Raw genomic sequence first — 15,285 nt, forward strand, 5'->3', positions numbered from 1 at the left:
TCACATTGGACGCTTTTCTCTCTGAGACGGTTACATTTATCGTCTGCAAAGCTATGTTGCGTGCTGCGGTATGCGGAAACACAAAAAGCACCATAGTAGAACACAGAAGAAGCTTCTAAGTTGAAGTAATAGCCAGTAAGAAGTAGTACAATTCAAGTTTTAATTATCGATTATTCACTTTTTAGCCGGCTTTGGTGGCAATGACAAGACCTAGGACCATAAGATTTTGCATGAAAGGAGGACTAGCAGCCGCGTTGCACGGGAGAATAAGAAAAGTGTTCACATGTAGTAAAAACCTGTGAAATCCGTCCCTTTTCGTCATTTGTAATCGAATCGACTTAACGCCAGATCGTCACATTGGCCGCTTTTCTCTCTGAGACGGTTACATTTATCGTCTGCAAAGCTATGTCGCATGCTGCGGTATGCGGAAACACTAAAAGCACCATAGTAGAATACAGAAGAAGCTTCTAAGTTGAAGCAATAGCCAGTAAGAAGTAGTACAATTCAAGTTTTAATTATCGATTATTCACCTTTTAGCCGGCTTTGGTGGCTTGGACATGACGTAGGACCTTAAGATTTTGCATGAAAGGAGGAGTAGCAGCCGCGTTGCATGGGAGAATGTGAAAAGTGTTCATATGTAGTAAAAACCTGAGAAATCTGACCATTTTCGTCATTTGTTATCGAATCGACTTAAAGCCAGATCGTCACATTGGCCGCTTTTCTCTCTGAGACGGTTACATTTATCGTCTGCAAAGCTATGTCGCGTGCTGCCGTATGCGGAGACACTAAAAGCACAATAGTAGAACACAGAAGAAGCTTCTAAGTTGAAGTAATAGCCAGTAAATAGTAGTACTATTGAAGTTTTAGTTATCGATTATTCACTTTTTAGCCGTCTTTGGGGGCTTGAACATGACCTAGGACCTTAAGATTCTGCATGAAAGGAGGACTAGCAGCCGCGTTGCATGGGAGAATGTGAAAAGTGTTCTTATGTAGTAAAAACCTGAGAAATCCGTCCGTTTTCGTCATTTGTTATCGAAACGATTTAAAGCCAGATCGTCACATTGGCCGCTCTTCTCTCTGAAACGGTTACATTTATCGTCTGCAAAGCAATGTCGCGTGCTGCGGTATGCGGAGACACTAAATGCACCATATTAGAACACAGAAGAAACTTCTAAGTTGAAGTAATAGCCAGTAAGAAGTAGTACAATTCAAGTTTTAGTTGTCGATTATTCACTTTTTAGCCGCTTTGGTGGCTTGGACATGACCTAGGACCTTAAGATTTTGCATGAAAGGAGGACTAGCAGCCGCGTTGCACGGGAGAATGTGAAAAGTGTGCATATGGAGTAAAAACCTGAGAAATCCGTCCGTTATCGTCATTTGTTATCGAATCGACTTAAAGCCAGATCGTCACATTGGCCGCTTTTCTCTCTGAGACGGTTACATTTATCGTCTGCAAAGCAATGTCGCGTGCTGCGGTATGCGGAGACACTAAATGCACCATATTAGAACACAGAAGAAACTTCTAAGTTGAAGTAATAGCCAGTAAGAAGTAGTACAATTCAAGTTTTAGTTGTCGATTATTCACTTTTTAGCCGCTTTGGTGGCTTGGACATGACCTAGGACCTTAAGATTTTGCATGAAAGGAGGACTATCAGTCGCCTTGCACGGGAGAATGTGAAAAGTATTCATATGTAGTAGAAACCTGAGAAATCCGTCCGGTTTCGTCTTTGTTATCGAATGCACTTAAAGCCAGATCGTCACATTGGCCGCTTTTCTCTCTGAGACGGTTACATTTATCGTCTGCAAAGCTATGTCGCGTGCTGCCGTATGCGGAGACACTAAAAGCACCATAGTAGAACACAGAAGAAACTTCTAAGTTGAAGTAATAGCCAGTAAGAAGTAGTACAATTAAACTTTTAGTTATTGATTATTCACCTTTTAGCCAGCTTTGGTGGCTTGGACATGACGTAGGACCTTAAGATTTTGCATGAAAGGAGGACTAGCAGCCGCGTTGCACGGGAGAATGTGAAAAGTGTTCACATGTAGTAAAAACCTGAGAAATCCGTCCCTTTTCCTCATTTGTTATCGAATCGACTTAAAGCCAGATCGTCACATTGGACGCTTTTCTCTCTGAGACGGTTACATTTATCGTCTGCAAAGCTATGTTGCGTGCTGCGGTATGCGGAAACACTAAAACCACCATAGTAGAACACAGAAGAAGCTTCTAAGTTGAAGTAGTAGCCAGTAAGAAGTAGTAAAATTCAAGTTTTAGTTGTCGATTATTCACTTTTTAGCCGGCTTTGGTGGCTTGGACATGACCTAGGACCTTAAGATTCTGCATGAAAGGAGGACTAGCAGCCGCGTTGCATGGGAGAATGTGAAAAGTGTTCATATGTAGTACAAACCTGAGAAATCCGTCCGTTTTCGTCATTTGTTATCGAAACGACTTAAAGCCAGATCGTCACATTGGCCGCTTTTCTCTCTGAGACGGTTACATTTATCGTCAGCAAAGCTATGTCGCGTGCTGCGGTATGCGGAGGCACTAAAAGCACCATATTAGAACACAGAAGAAGCTTCTAAATTGAAGTAATAGCCAGTAAGAAGTAGTACTATTTAAGTTTTAGTTGTCGGTTAATCATTTTTTAGCCGGCTTTGGTGGCTTGGACATGACTTAGGACCTTAAGATTTTGCATGAAACGAAGACTAGCAGCCGCGTTGCACGGGAGAATGTGAAAAGTGTTCATATGTAGTAAAAACCTGAGAAATCCGTCCGTTTTCGTCATTTGTTATCGAATCGATTTAAAGCCAGATCGTCACATTGGCCGCTCTTCTCTCTGAAACGGTTACATTTATCGTCTGCAAAGCTATGCCGCGTGCTGCGGTATGCGGGAACACTAAAAGCACCATAGTAGAACACAGAAGAAGCTTCTAAGTTGAAGTAATAGCCAGTAAGAAGTAGTACAATTCAAGTTTTAATTATCGATTATTCACTTTTTAGCCGGCTTTGGTGGCTTGGATAAGACCTAGGACCTTAAGATTTTGCATGAAAGGAGGACTAGGAGCCGCGTAGCACGGGAGAATGTGAAAAGTGTTCATATGGAGTAAAAACCTGAGAAATCCGTCCGTTTTCGTCATTTGTTATCGAATCGTCTTAAAGCCAGATCGTCACATTGGCCGCTTTTCTCTCTGAGACGGTTACATTTATCGTCTGCAAAGCTATGTCGCGTGTTGCGGTATGCGGAGACACTAAAAGCACCATAGTAGAACACTGAAGAAGCTTCTAAGTTGAAGTAATAGCCAGTATGAAGTAGTACAATTCAAGTTTTAGTTGTCGATTGTCACTTTTTAGCCGGCTTTGGTGGCAATGACAAGACCTAGGACCTTAAGATTTTGCATGAAAGGAGGACTAGCAGCCGCGTTGCACGGGAGAATGTGAAAAGTGTTCATATGGAGTAAAAACCTGAGAAATCCGTCCGTTATCGTCATTTGTTATCGAATCGACTTAAAGCCAGATCGTCACATTGGCCGCTTTTCTCTCTGAGACGGTTACATTTATCGTCTGCAAAGCAATGTCGCGTGCTGCGGTATGCGGAGACACTAAATGCACCATATTAGAACACAGAAGAAACTTCTAAGTTGAAGTAATAGCCAGTAAGAAGTAGTACAATTCAAGTTTTAGTTGTCGATTATTCACTTTTTAGCCGCTTTGGTGGCTTGGACATGACCTAGGACCTTAAGATTTTCATGAAAGGAGGACTATCAGTCGCCTTGCACGGGAGAATGTGAAAAGCATTCATATGTAGTAGAAACCTGAGAAATCCGTCCGGTTTCGTCTTTGTTATCGAATGCACTTAAAGCCAGATCGTCACATTGGCCGCTTTTCTCTCTGAGACGGTTACATTTATCGTCTGCAAAGCTATGTCGCGTGCTGCCGTATGCGGAGACACTAAAAGCACCATAGTAGAACACAGAAGAAACTTCTAAGTTGAAGTAATAGCCAGTAAGAAGTAGTACAATTAAACTTTTAGTTATTGACTATTCACCTTTTAGCCAGCTTTGGTGGCTTGGACATGACGTAGGACCTTAAGATTTTGCATGAAAGGAGGACTAGCAGCCGCGTTGCACGGGAGAATGTGAAAAGTGTTCACATGTAGTAAAAACCTGAGAAATCCGTCCGTTTTCGTCATTTGTTATCGAAACGACTTAAAGCCAGATCGTCACATTGGCCGCTTTTCTCTCTGAGACGGTTACATTTATCGTCAGCAAAGCTATGTCGCGTGCTGCGGTATGCGGAGGCACTAAAAGCACCATATTAGAACACAGAAGGAGCTTCTAAATTGAAGTAATAGCCAGTAAGAAGTAGTACTATTTAAGTTTTAGTTGTCGGTTAATCACTTTTTAGCCGGCTTTGGTGGCTTGGACATGACTTAGGACCTTAAGATTTTGCATGAAACGAAGACTAGCAGCCGCGTTGCACGGGAGAATGTGAAAAGTGTTCATATGTAGTAAAAACCTGAGAAATCCGTCCGTTTTCGTCATTTGTTATCGAATCGATTTAAAGCCAGATCGTCACATTGGCCGCTCTTCTCTCTGAAACGGTTACATTTATCGTCTGCAAAGCTATGCCGCGTGCTGCGGTATGCGGGAACACTAAAAGCACCATAGTAGAACACAGAAGAAGCTTCTAAGTTGAAGTAATAGCCAGTAAGAAGTAGTACAATTCAAGTTTTATTTATCGATTATTCACTTTTTAGCCGGCTTTGGTGGCTTGGATAAGACCTAGGACCTTAAGATTTTGCATGAAAGGAGGACTAGGAGCCGCGTAGCACGGGAGAATGTGAAAAGTGTTCATATGGAGTAAAAACCTGAGAAACCCGTCCGTTTTCGTCATTTGTTATCGAATCGTCTTAAAGCCAGATCGTCACATTGGCCGCTTTTCTCTCTGAGACGGTTACATTTATCGTCTGCAAAGCTATGTCGCGTGTTGCGGTATGCGGAGACACTAAAAGCACCATAGTAGAACACTGAAGAAGCTTCTAAGTTGAAGTAATAGCCAGTATGAAGTAGTACAATTCAAGTTTTAGTTGTCGATTGTCACTTTTTAGCCGGCTTTGGTGGCAATGACAAGACCTAGGACCTTAAGATTTTGCATGAAAGGAGGACTAGCAGCCGCGTTGCATGGGAGAATGTGAAAAGTGTTCATATGTAGTAAAAACCTGAGAAATCCGTCCGTTTTCGTCATTTGTTATCGAAACGACTTAAAGCCAGATCGTCACATTGGCCGCTTTTCTCTCTGAGACGGCTACATTTATCGTCTGCAAAGCTATGTAGCGTGCTGCGGTATGCGGATACACTAAAAGCACAATTGTAGAACACAGAAGAAGCTTCTAAGTTGAAGTAATAGCCAGTAAGAAGTAGTACAATTCAAGTTTTAGTTATCGATTATTCACTTTTTAGCCGTCTTTGGTGGCTTGAACATGACCTAGGACCTTAAGATTCTGCATGAAAGGAGGACTAGCAGCCGCGTTGCATGGGAGAATGTGAAAAGTGTTCATATGTGGTAAAAACCTGATATATCCGTCCGTTTTCGTCATTTGTTATCGAAACGACTTAAAGCCAGATCGTCACATTGGCCGCTTTTCTCTCTGAGACGGTTACATTTATCGTCTGCAAAGCTATGTCGCGTGCTGCGGTATGCGGAGGCACTAAAAGCACCATATTAGAACACAGAAGAAGCTTCTAAATTGAAGTAATAGCCAGTAAGAAGTAGTACAATTGAAGTTTTAGTTGTCGATTAATCACTTTTTAGCCGGCTTTGGTGGCTTGGACATGACTTAGGACCTTAAGATTTTGCATGAAAGGAAGACTAGCAGCTGCGTTGCACGGGAGAATGTGAAAAGTGTTCATATGTAGTAAAAACCTGAGAAATCCGTCCGTTTTCGTCATTTGTTATCGAATCGAATTAAAGCCAGATCGTCACATTGGCCGCTCTTCTCTCTGAAACGGTTACATTTATCGTCTGCAAAGCTATGTCGCGTGCTGCGGTATGCGGGAACACTAAAAGCACCATAGTAGAACACAGAAGAAGCTTCTAAGTTGAAGTAATAGCCAGTAAGAAGTAGTACAATTCATGTTTTATTTATCGATTATACACTTTTTAGCCGGCTTTGGTGGCTTGGATAAGACCTAGGACCTTAAGATTTTGCATGAAAGGAGGACTAGGAGCCGCGTAGCACGGGAGAATGTGAAAAGTGTTCATATAGAGTAAAAACCTGAGAAATCCGTCCGTTTTCGTCATTTGTTATCGAATCGTCTTAAAGCCAGATCGTCACATTGGCCGCTTTTCTCTCTGAGACGGTTACATTTATTGTCTGCTAAGCTATGTCGCGTGTTGCGGTATGCGGAGACACTAAAAGCACCATAGTAGAACACTGAAGAAGCTTCTAAGTTGAAGTAATAGCCAGTATGAAGTAGTACAATTCAAGTTTTAGTTGTCGATTATTCACTTTTTAGCCGGCTTTGGTGGCAATGACAAGACCTAGGACCATAAGATTTTGCATGAAAGGAGGACTAGCAGCCGCGTTGCATGGGAGAATGTGAAAAGTGTTCATATGTAGTAAAAACCTGAGAAATCTGTCCATTTTCATTATTTGTTATCGAATCGACTTAAAGCCAGATCGTCACATAGGCCGCTTTTCTCTCTGAGACGGTTACATTTATCGTCTGCAAAGCTATGTCGCGTGCTGCGGTATGCGGATACACTAAAAGCACAATAGTAGAACACAGAAGAAGCTTCTAAGTTGAAGTAATAGCCAGTAAGAAGTAGTACAATTCAAGTTTTAGTTATCGATTATTCACTTTTTAGCCGTCTTTGGTGGCTTGAACATGACCTAGGACCTTAAGATTCTGCATGAAAGGAGGACTAGCAGCCGCGTTGCATGGGAGAATGTGAAAAGTGTTCATATGTAGTAGAAACCTGAGAAATCCGTCCGTTTTCGTCATTTGTTATCGAATCGATTTAAAGCCAGATCGTCACATTGGCCGCTCTTCTCTCTGAAACGGTTACATTTATCGTCTGCAAAGCTATGTCGCGTGCTGCGGTATGCGGGAACACTAAAAGCACCATATTAGAACACAGAAGAAACTTCTAAATTGAAGTAATAGCCAGTAAGAAGTAGTACAAATCAAGTTATAGTTGTCGATTATTCACTCTTTAGCCGGCTTTGGTGGCTTGGACATGACCTAGGACCTTAAGATTTTGCATGAAAGGAGGACTATCAGTCGCGTTGCACGGGAGAATGTGAAAAGTGTTCATATGTAGTAGAAACCTGAGAAATCCGTCCGCTTTCGTCTTTGTTATCGAATGCACTTAAAGCCAGATCGTCACATTGGCCGCTTTTCTCTCTGAGACTGTTACATTTATCGTCTGCAAAGCTATGTCGCGTGCTGCCGTATGCGGAGACACTAAAAGCATTATGGTAGAACACAGAAGAACTTCTAAGTTGAAGTAATAGCCAGTAAGAAGTAGTACAATTAAAGTTTTAGTTATCGATTATTCACCTTTTACCCTTCTTTGGTGGCTTGGACATGACCTAGGACCTTAAGATTTTGCATGAAAGGAGGACTAGCAGCCGCGTTGCACGGGAGAATGTGAAAAGTGTTCATATGTAGTAAAAACCTGAGAAATCCGACCGTTTTCGTCATTTGTTGTCGAATCGACTTAAAGCCAGATCGTCACATTGGCCGCTTTTCTCTCTGAGACGGTTACATTTATCGTCTGCAAAGCTATGTCGCGTGCTGCGGTATGCGGAAACACTAAAAGCACCATAGTAGAACACAGAAGAAGCTTCTAAGTTGAAGCAATAGCCAGTAAGAAGTAGTACAATTGAAGTTTAAGTTATCGATTATTCACCTTTTAGCCGGCTTTGGTGGCTTGTACAAGACCTAGGACCTTAAGATTTTGCATGAAAGGAGGACTAGCAGCTGCGTTGCATGTGAGAATGTGAAAGTGTTCATATGTAGTAAAAACCTGAGAAATCTGACCATTTTCGACATTTGTTATGGAATCGACTTAAAGCCAGATCGTCACATTGGCCGCTTTTCTCTCTGAGACGGTTACATTTATCGTCTGCAAAGCTATGTCGCGTGCTGCGGTATGTGGAGACACTAAAAGCACCATATTAGAACACAGAAGGATCTTCTAAGTTGAAGTAATAGCCAGTAAGAAGTAGTACAATTCAAGTTTTTGTTGTCGATTATTCACTTTTTAGCCGGCTTTGGTGGCTTGGACATGACCTAGGACCATAAGATTTTGCATGAAAGGAGGACTAGCAGCCGCGTTGCACGGGAGAATGTGAAAAGTGTTCATATGTAGTAAAAACCTGAGAAATCCGTCCCTTTTCGTCATTTGTAATCGAATCGACTTAAAGATAGATCGTCACATTGGCCGCTTTTCTCTCTGAGACGGTTACATTTATCGTCTGCAAAGCTATGTCGCATGCTGCGGTATGCGGAAACACTAAAAGCACCATAGTAGAGTACAGAAGAAGCTTCTAAGTTGATGTAATAGCCAGTAAGAAGTAGTACAATTCAAGTTTTAGTTGTCGATTATTCACTTTTTAGCCGTCTTTGGTGGCTTGAACATGACCTAGGACCTTAAGATTCTGCATGAAAGGAGGACTAGCAGCCGCGTTGCATGGGAGAATGTGAAAAGTGTTCATATGTAGTAAAAACCTGAGAAATCCGTCCGTTTTCGTCATTTGTTATCGAAACGACTTAAAGCCAGATCGTCACATTGGCCGCTTTTCTCTCTGAGACGGTTACATTTATCGTCTGCAAAGCTATGTCGCGTGCTGCGGTATGCGGGAACACTAAAAGCACCATATTAGAACACAGAAGAAACTTCTAAATTGAAGTAATAGCCAGTAAGAAGTAGTACAATTCAAGTTATAGTTGTCGATTATTCACTCTTTAGCCGGCTTTGGTGGCTTGGACATGACCTAGGACCTTAGTATTTTGCATGAAAGGAGGACTATCAGTCGCGTTGCACGGGAGAATGTGAAAAGTGTTCATATGTAGTAGAAACCTGAGAAATCCGTCCGCTTTCGTCTTTGTTATCGAATGCACTTAAAGCCAGATCGTCACATTGGCCGCTTTTCTCTCTGAGACTGTTACATTTATCGTCTGCAAAGCTATGTCGCGTGCTGCCGTATGCGGAGAAACTAAAAGCACCACAGTAGAACACAGAAGAACTTCTAAGTTGAAGTAATAGCCAGTAAGAAGTAGTACAATTAAAGTTTTAGTTATCGATTATTCACCTTTTAGCTGGCTTTGGTGGCTTGGACATGACCTAGGACCTTAAGATTTTGCATGAAAGGAGGACTAGCAGCCGCGTTGCACGGGAGAATGTGAAAAGTGTTCATATGTAGTAAAAACCTGAGAAATCCGACCGTTTTCGTCATTTGTTATGGAATCGACTTAAAGCCAGATCGTCACATTGGCCGCTTTTCTCTCTGAGACGGTTACATTTATCGTCTGCAAAGCTATGTCGCGTGCTGCGGTATGCGGAAACACTAAAAGCACCATAGTAGAACACAGAAGAAGCTTCTAAGTTGAAGCAATAGCCAGTAAGAAGTAGTACAATTGAAGTTTAAGTTATCGATTATTCACCTTTTAGCCGGCTTTGGTGGCTTGTACATGACCTAGGACCTTAAGATTTTGCATGAAAGGAGGACTAGCAGCCGCGTTGCACGGGAGAATGTGAAAAGTGTTCATATGTAGTTAAAACCTGAGAAATCTGACCATTTTCGACATTTGTTATGGAATCGACTTAAAGCCAGATCGTCACATTGGCCGCTTTTCTCCCTCAGACGGTTACATTTATCGTCTGCAAAGCTATGTCGCGTGCTGCGGTATGTGGAGACACTAAAAGCACCATATTAGAACACAGAAGGATCTTCTAAGTTGAAGTAATAGCCAGTAAGAAGTAGTACAATTCAAGTTTTTGTTATCGATTATTCACTTTATAGCCGGCTTTGGTGGCTTGGACATGACCTAGGACCATAAGATTTTGCATGAAAGGAGGACTAGCAGCCGCGTTGCACGGGAGAATGTGAAAAGTGTTCATATGTAGTAAAAACCTGAGAAATCCGTCCCTTTTCGTCATTTGTAATCGAATCGACTTAAAGATAGATCGTCACATTGGCCGCTTTTCTCTCTGAGACGGTTACATTTATCGTCTGCAAAACTATGTCGCGTGCTGCGGTATGCGGAGACACTAGAAGCACCATATTAGAACACAGAAGAAGCTTCTAAATTGAAGTAATAGCCAGTAAGAAGTAGTACTATTTAAGTTTTAGTTGTCGATTAATCACTTTATAGCCGGCTTTGGTGGCTTGGACATGACTTAGGACCTTAAGATTTTGCATGAAAGGAAGACTAGCAGCCGCGTTGCACGGGAGAATGTGAAAAGTGTTCATATGTAGTAAAAACCTGAGAAATCCGTCCGTTTTCGTCATTTGTTATCGAATCGATTTAAAGCCAGATCGTCACATTGGCCGCTGTTCTCTCTGAAACGGTTACATTTATCGTCTGCAAAGCTATGTCGCGTGCTGCGGTATGCGGGAACACTAAAAGCACCATAGTAGAACACAGAAGAAGTTTCTAAGTTGAAGTAATAGCCAGTAAGAAGTAGTACAATTCAAGTTTTAACTATCGATTATTCACTTTTTAGCCGGCTTTGGTGACTTGGATAAGACGTAGGACCTTAAGATTTTGCATGAAAGGAAGACTAGCAGCCGCGTGGCACGGGAGAATGTGAAAAGTGTTCATATGAAGTAAAAACCTGATAAATCCGTCCGTTATCGTCATTTGTTATCGAATCGACTTAAAGCCAGATCGTCACATTGGCCGCTTTTCTCTCTGAGACGGTTACATTTATCGCCTGCAAAGCTATGTCGCGTGCTGCGGTATGCGGAGACACTAAAAGCACCATATTAGAACACAGAAGAAGCTTCTAAATTGAAGTAATAGCCAGTAAGAAGTAGTACTATTTATGTTTTAGTTGTCGACTAATCACTTTTATGCCGGCTTTGGTCGCTTGGACATGACTTAGGACCTTAAGATTTTGCATGAAAGGAAGACTAGCAGCCGCGTTGCACGGGAGAATGTGAAAAGTGTTCATATGTAGTAAAAACCTGAGAAATCCGTCCGTTTTCGTCATTTGTTATCGAATCGATTTAAAGCCAGATCGTCACATTGGCCGCTCTTCTCTCTGAAACGGTTACATTTATCGTCTGCAAAGCTATGTCGCGTGCTGCGGTATGCGGGCACACTAAAAGCACCATAGTAGAACACAGAAGAAGCTTCTAAGTTGAAGTAATAGCCAGTAAGAAGTAGTACAATTCAAGTTTATATTATCGATTATTCACTTTTTAGCCGGCTTTGGTGGCTTGGATAAGACCTAGGACCTTAAGATTTTGCATGAAAGGAGGACTAGCAGCCGCGTTGCATGGGAGAATGTGAAAAGTGTTCATATGGTGTAAAAACCTGAGAAATCCGTCCGTTATCGTCATTTGTTGTCGAATCGACTTAAAGCCAGATCGTCACATTGGCCGCTTTTCTCTCTGAGACGGTTACATTTATCGTCTGCAAAGCTATGTCGCGTGCTGCGGTATGCGGAAACACTAAAAGCACCATAGTAGAACACAGAAGAAGCTTCTAAGTTGAAGCAATAGCCAGTAAGAAGTAGTACAATTGAAGTTTAAGTTATCGATTATTCACCTTTTAGCCGGCTTTGGTGGCTTGTACAAGACCTAGGACCTTAAGATTTTGCATGAAAGGAGGACTAGCAGCTGCGTTGCATGTGAGAATGTGAAAGTGTTCATATGTAGTAAAAACCTGAGAAATCTGACCATTTTCGACATTTGTTATGGAATCGACTTAAAGCCAGATCGTCACATTGGCCGCTTTTCTCTCTGAGACGGTTACATTTATCGTCTGCAAAGCTATGTCGCGTGCTGCGGTATGTGGAGACACTAAAAGCACCATATTAGAACACAGAAGGATCTTCTAAGTTGAAGTAATAGCCAGTAAGAAGTAGTACAATTCAAGTTTTTGTTGTCGATTATTCACTTTTTAGCCGGCTTTGGTGGCTTGGACATGACCTAGGACCATAAGATTTTGCATGAAAGGAGGACTAGCAGCCGCGTTGCACGGGAGAATGTGAAAAGTGTTCATATGTAGTAAAAACCTGAGAAATCCGTCCCTTTTCGTCATTTGTAATCGAATCGACTTAAAGATAGATCGTCACATTGGCCGCTTTTCTCTCTGAGACGGTTACATTTATCGTCTGCAAAGCTATGTCGCATGCTGCGGTATGCGGAAACACTAAAAGCACCATAGTAGAGTACAGAAGAAGCTTCTAAGTTGATGTAATAGCCAGTAAGAAGTAGTACAATTCAAGTTTTAGTTGTCGATTATTCACTTTTTAGCCGTCTTTGGTGGCTTGAACATGACCTAGGACCTTAAGATTCTGCATGAAAGGAGGACTAGCAGCCGCGTTGCATGGGAGAATGTGAAAAGTGTTCATATGTAGTAAAAACCTGAGAAATCCGTCCGTTTTCGTCATTTGTTATCGAATCGACTTAAAGCCAGATCGTCACATTGGCCGCTTTTCTCTCTGAGACGGTTACATTTATCGTCTGCAAAGCTATGTCGCGTGCTGCGGTATGCGGGAACACTAAAAGCACCATATTAGAACACAGAAGAAACTTCTAAATTGAAGTAATAGCCAGTAAGAAGTAGTACAATTCAAGTTATAGTTGTCGATTATTCACTCTTTAGCCGGCTTTGGTGGCTTGGACATGACCTAGGACCTTAAGATTTTGCATGAAAGGAGGACTATCAGTCGCGTTGCACGGGAGAATGTGAAAAGTGTTCATATGTAGTAGAAACCTGAGAAATCCGTCCGCTTTCGTCTTTGTTATCGAATGCACTTAAAGCCAGATCGTCACATTGGCCGCTTTTCTCTCTGAGACTGTTACATTTATCGTCTGCAAAGCTATGTCGCGTGCTGCCGTATGCGGAGAAACTAAAAGCACCACAGTAGAACACAGAAGAACTTCTAAGTTGAAGTAATAGCCAGTAAGAAGTAGTACAATTAAAGTTTTAGTTATCGATTATTCACCTTTTAGCTGGCTTTGGTGGCTTGGACATGACCTAGGACCTTAAGATTTTGCATGAAAGGAGGACTAGCAGCCGCGTTGCACGGGAGAATGTGAAAAGTGTTCATATGTAGTAAAAACCTGAGAAATCCGACCGTTTTCGTCATTTGTTATGGAATCGACTTAAAGCCAGATCGTCACATTGGCCGCTTTTCTCTCTGAGACGGTTACATTTATCGTCTGCAAAGCTATGTCGCGTGCTGCGGTATGCGGAAACACTAAAAGCACCATAGTAGAACACAGAAGAAGCTTCTAAGTTGAAGCAATAGCCAGTAAGAAGTAGTACAATTGAAGTTTAAGTTATCGATTATTCACCTTTTAGCCGGCTTTGGTGGCTTGTACATGACCTAGGACCTTAAGATTTTGCATGAAAGGAGGACTAGCAGCCGCGTTGCACGGGAGAATGTGAAAAGTGTTCATATGTAGTTAAAACCTGAGAAATCTGACCATTTTCGACATTTGTTATGGAATCGACTTAAAGCCAGATCGTCACATTGGCCGCTTTTCTCCCTCAGACGGTTACATTTATCGTCTGCAAAGCTATGTCGCGTGCTGCGGTATGTGGAGACACTAAAAGCACCATATTAGAACACAGAAGGATCTTCTAAGTTGAAGTAATAGCCAGTAAGAAGTAGTACAATTCAAGTTTTTGTTATCGATTATTCACTTTATAGCCGGCTTTGGTGGCTTGGACATGACCTAGGACCATAAGATTTTGCATGAAAGGAGGACTAGCAGCCGCGTTGCACGGGAGAATGTGAAAAGTGTTCATATGTAGTAAAAACCTGAGAAATCCGTCCCTTTTCGTCATTTGTAATCGAATCGACTTAAAGATAGATCGTCACATTGGCCGCTTTTCTCTCTGAGACGGTTACATTTATCGTCTGCAAAACTATGTCGCGTGCTGCGGTATGCGGAGACACTAGAAGCACCATATTAGAACACAGAAGAAGCTTCTAAATTGAAGTAATAGCCAGTAAGAAGTAGTACTATTTAAGTTTTAGTTGTCGATTAATCACTTTATAGCCGGCTTTGGTGGCTTGGACATGACTTAGGACCTTAAGATTTTGCATGAAAGGAAGACTAGCAGCCGCGTTGCACGGGAGAATGTGAAAAGTGTTCATATGTAGTAAAAACCTGAGAAATCCGTCCGTTTTCGTCATTTGTTATCGAATCGATTTAAAGCCAGATCGTCACATTGGCCGCTGTTCTCTCTGAAACGGTTACATTTATCGTCTGCAAAGCTATGTCGCGTGCTGCGGTATGCGGGAACACTAAAAGCACCATAGTAGAACACAGAAGAAGTTTCTAAGTTGAAGTAATAGCCAGTAAGAAGTAGTACAATTCAAGTTTTAACTATCGATTATTCACTTTTTAGCCGGCTTTGGTGACTTGGATAAGACGTAGGACCTTAAGATTTTGCATGAAAGGAAGACTAGCAGCCGCGTGGCACGGGAGAATGTGAAAAGTGTTCATATGAAGTAAAAACCTGATAAATCCGTCCGTTATCGTCATTTGTTATCGAATCGACTTAAAGCCAGATCGTCACATTGGCCGCTTTTCTCTCTGAGACGGTTACATTTATCGCCTGCAAAGCTATGTCGCGTGCTGCGGTATGCGGAGACACTAAAAGCACCATATTAGAACACAGAAGAAGCTTCTAAATTGAAGTAATAGCCAGTAAGAAGTAGTACTATTTATGTTTTAGTTGTCGACTAATCACTTTTATGCCGGCTTTGGTCGCTTGGACATGACTTAGGACCTTAAGATTTTGCATGAAAGGAAGACTAGCAGCCGCGTTGCACGGGAGAATGTGAAAAGTGTTCATATGTAGTAAAAACCTGAGAAATCCGTCCGTTTTCGTCATTTGTTATCGAATCGATTTAAAGCCAGATCGTCACATTGGCCGCTCTTCTCTCTGAAACGGTTACATTTATCGTCTGCAAAGCTATGTCGCGTGCTGCGGTATGCGGGCACACTAAAAGCACCATAGTAGAACACAGAAGAAGCTTCTAAGTTGAAGTAATAGCCAGTAAGAAGTAGTACAATTCAAGTTTATATT

This window comes from Schistocerca gregaria, unplaced genomic scaffold, assembly GCF_023897955.1.
Source record: "Schistocerca gregaria isolate iqSchGreg1 unplaced genomic scaffold, iqSchGreg1.2 ptg000592l, whole genome shotgun sequence".
Taxonomy (NCBI): Eukaryota; Metazoa; Arthropoda; class Insecta; order Orthoptera; family Acrididae; genus Schistocerca; species Schistocerca gregaria.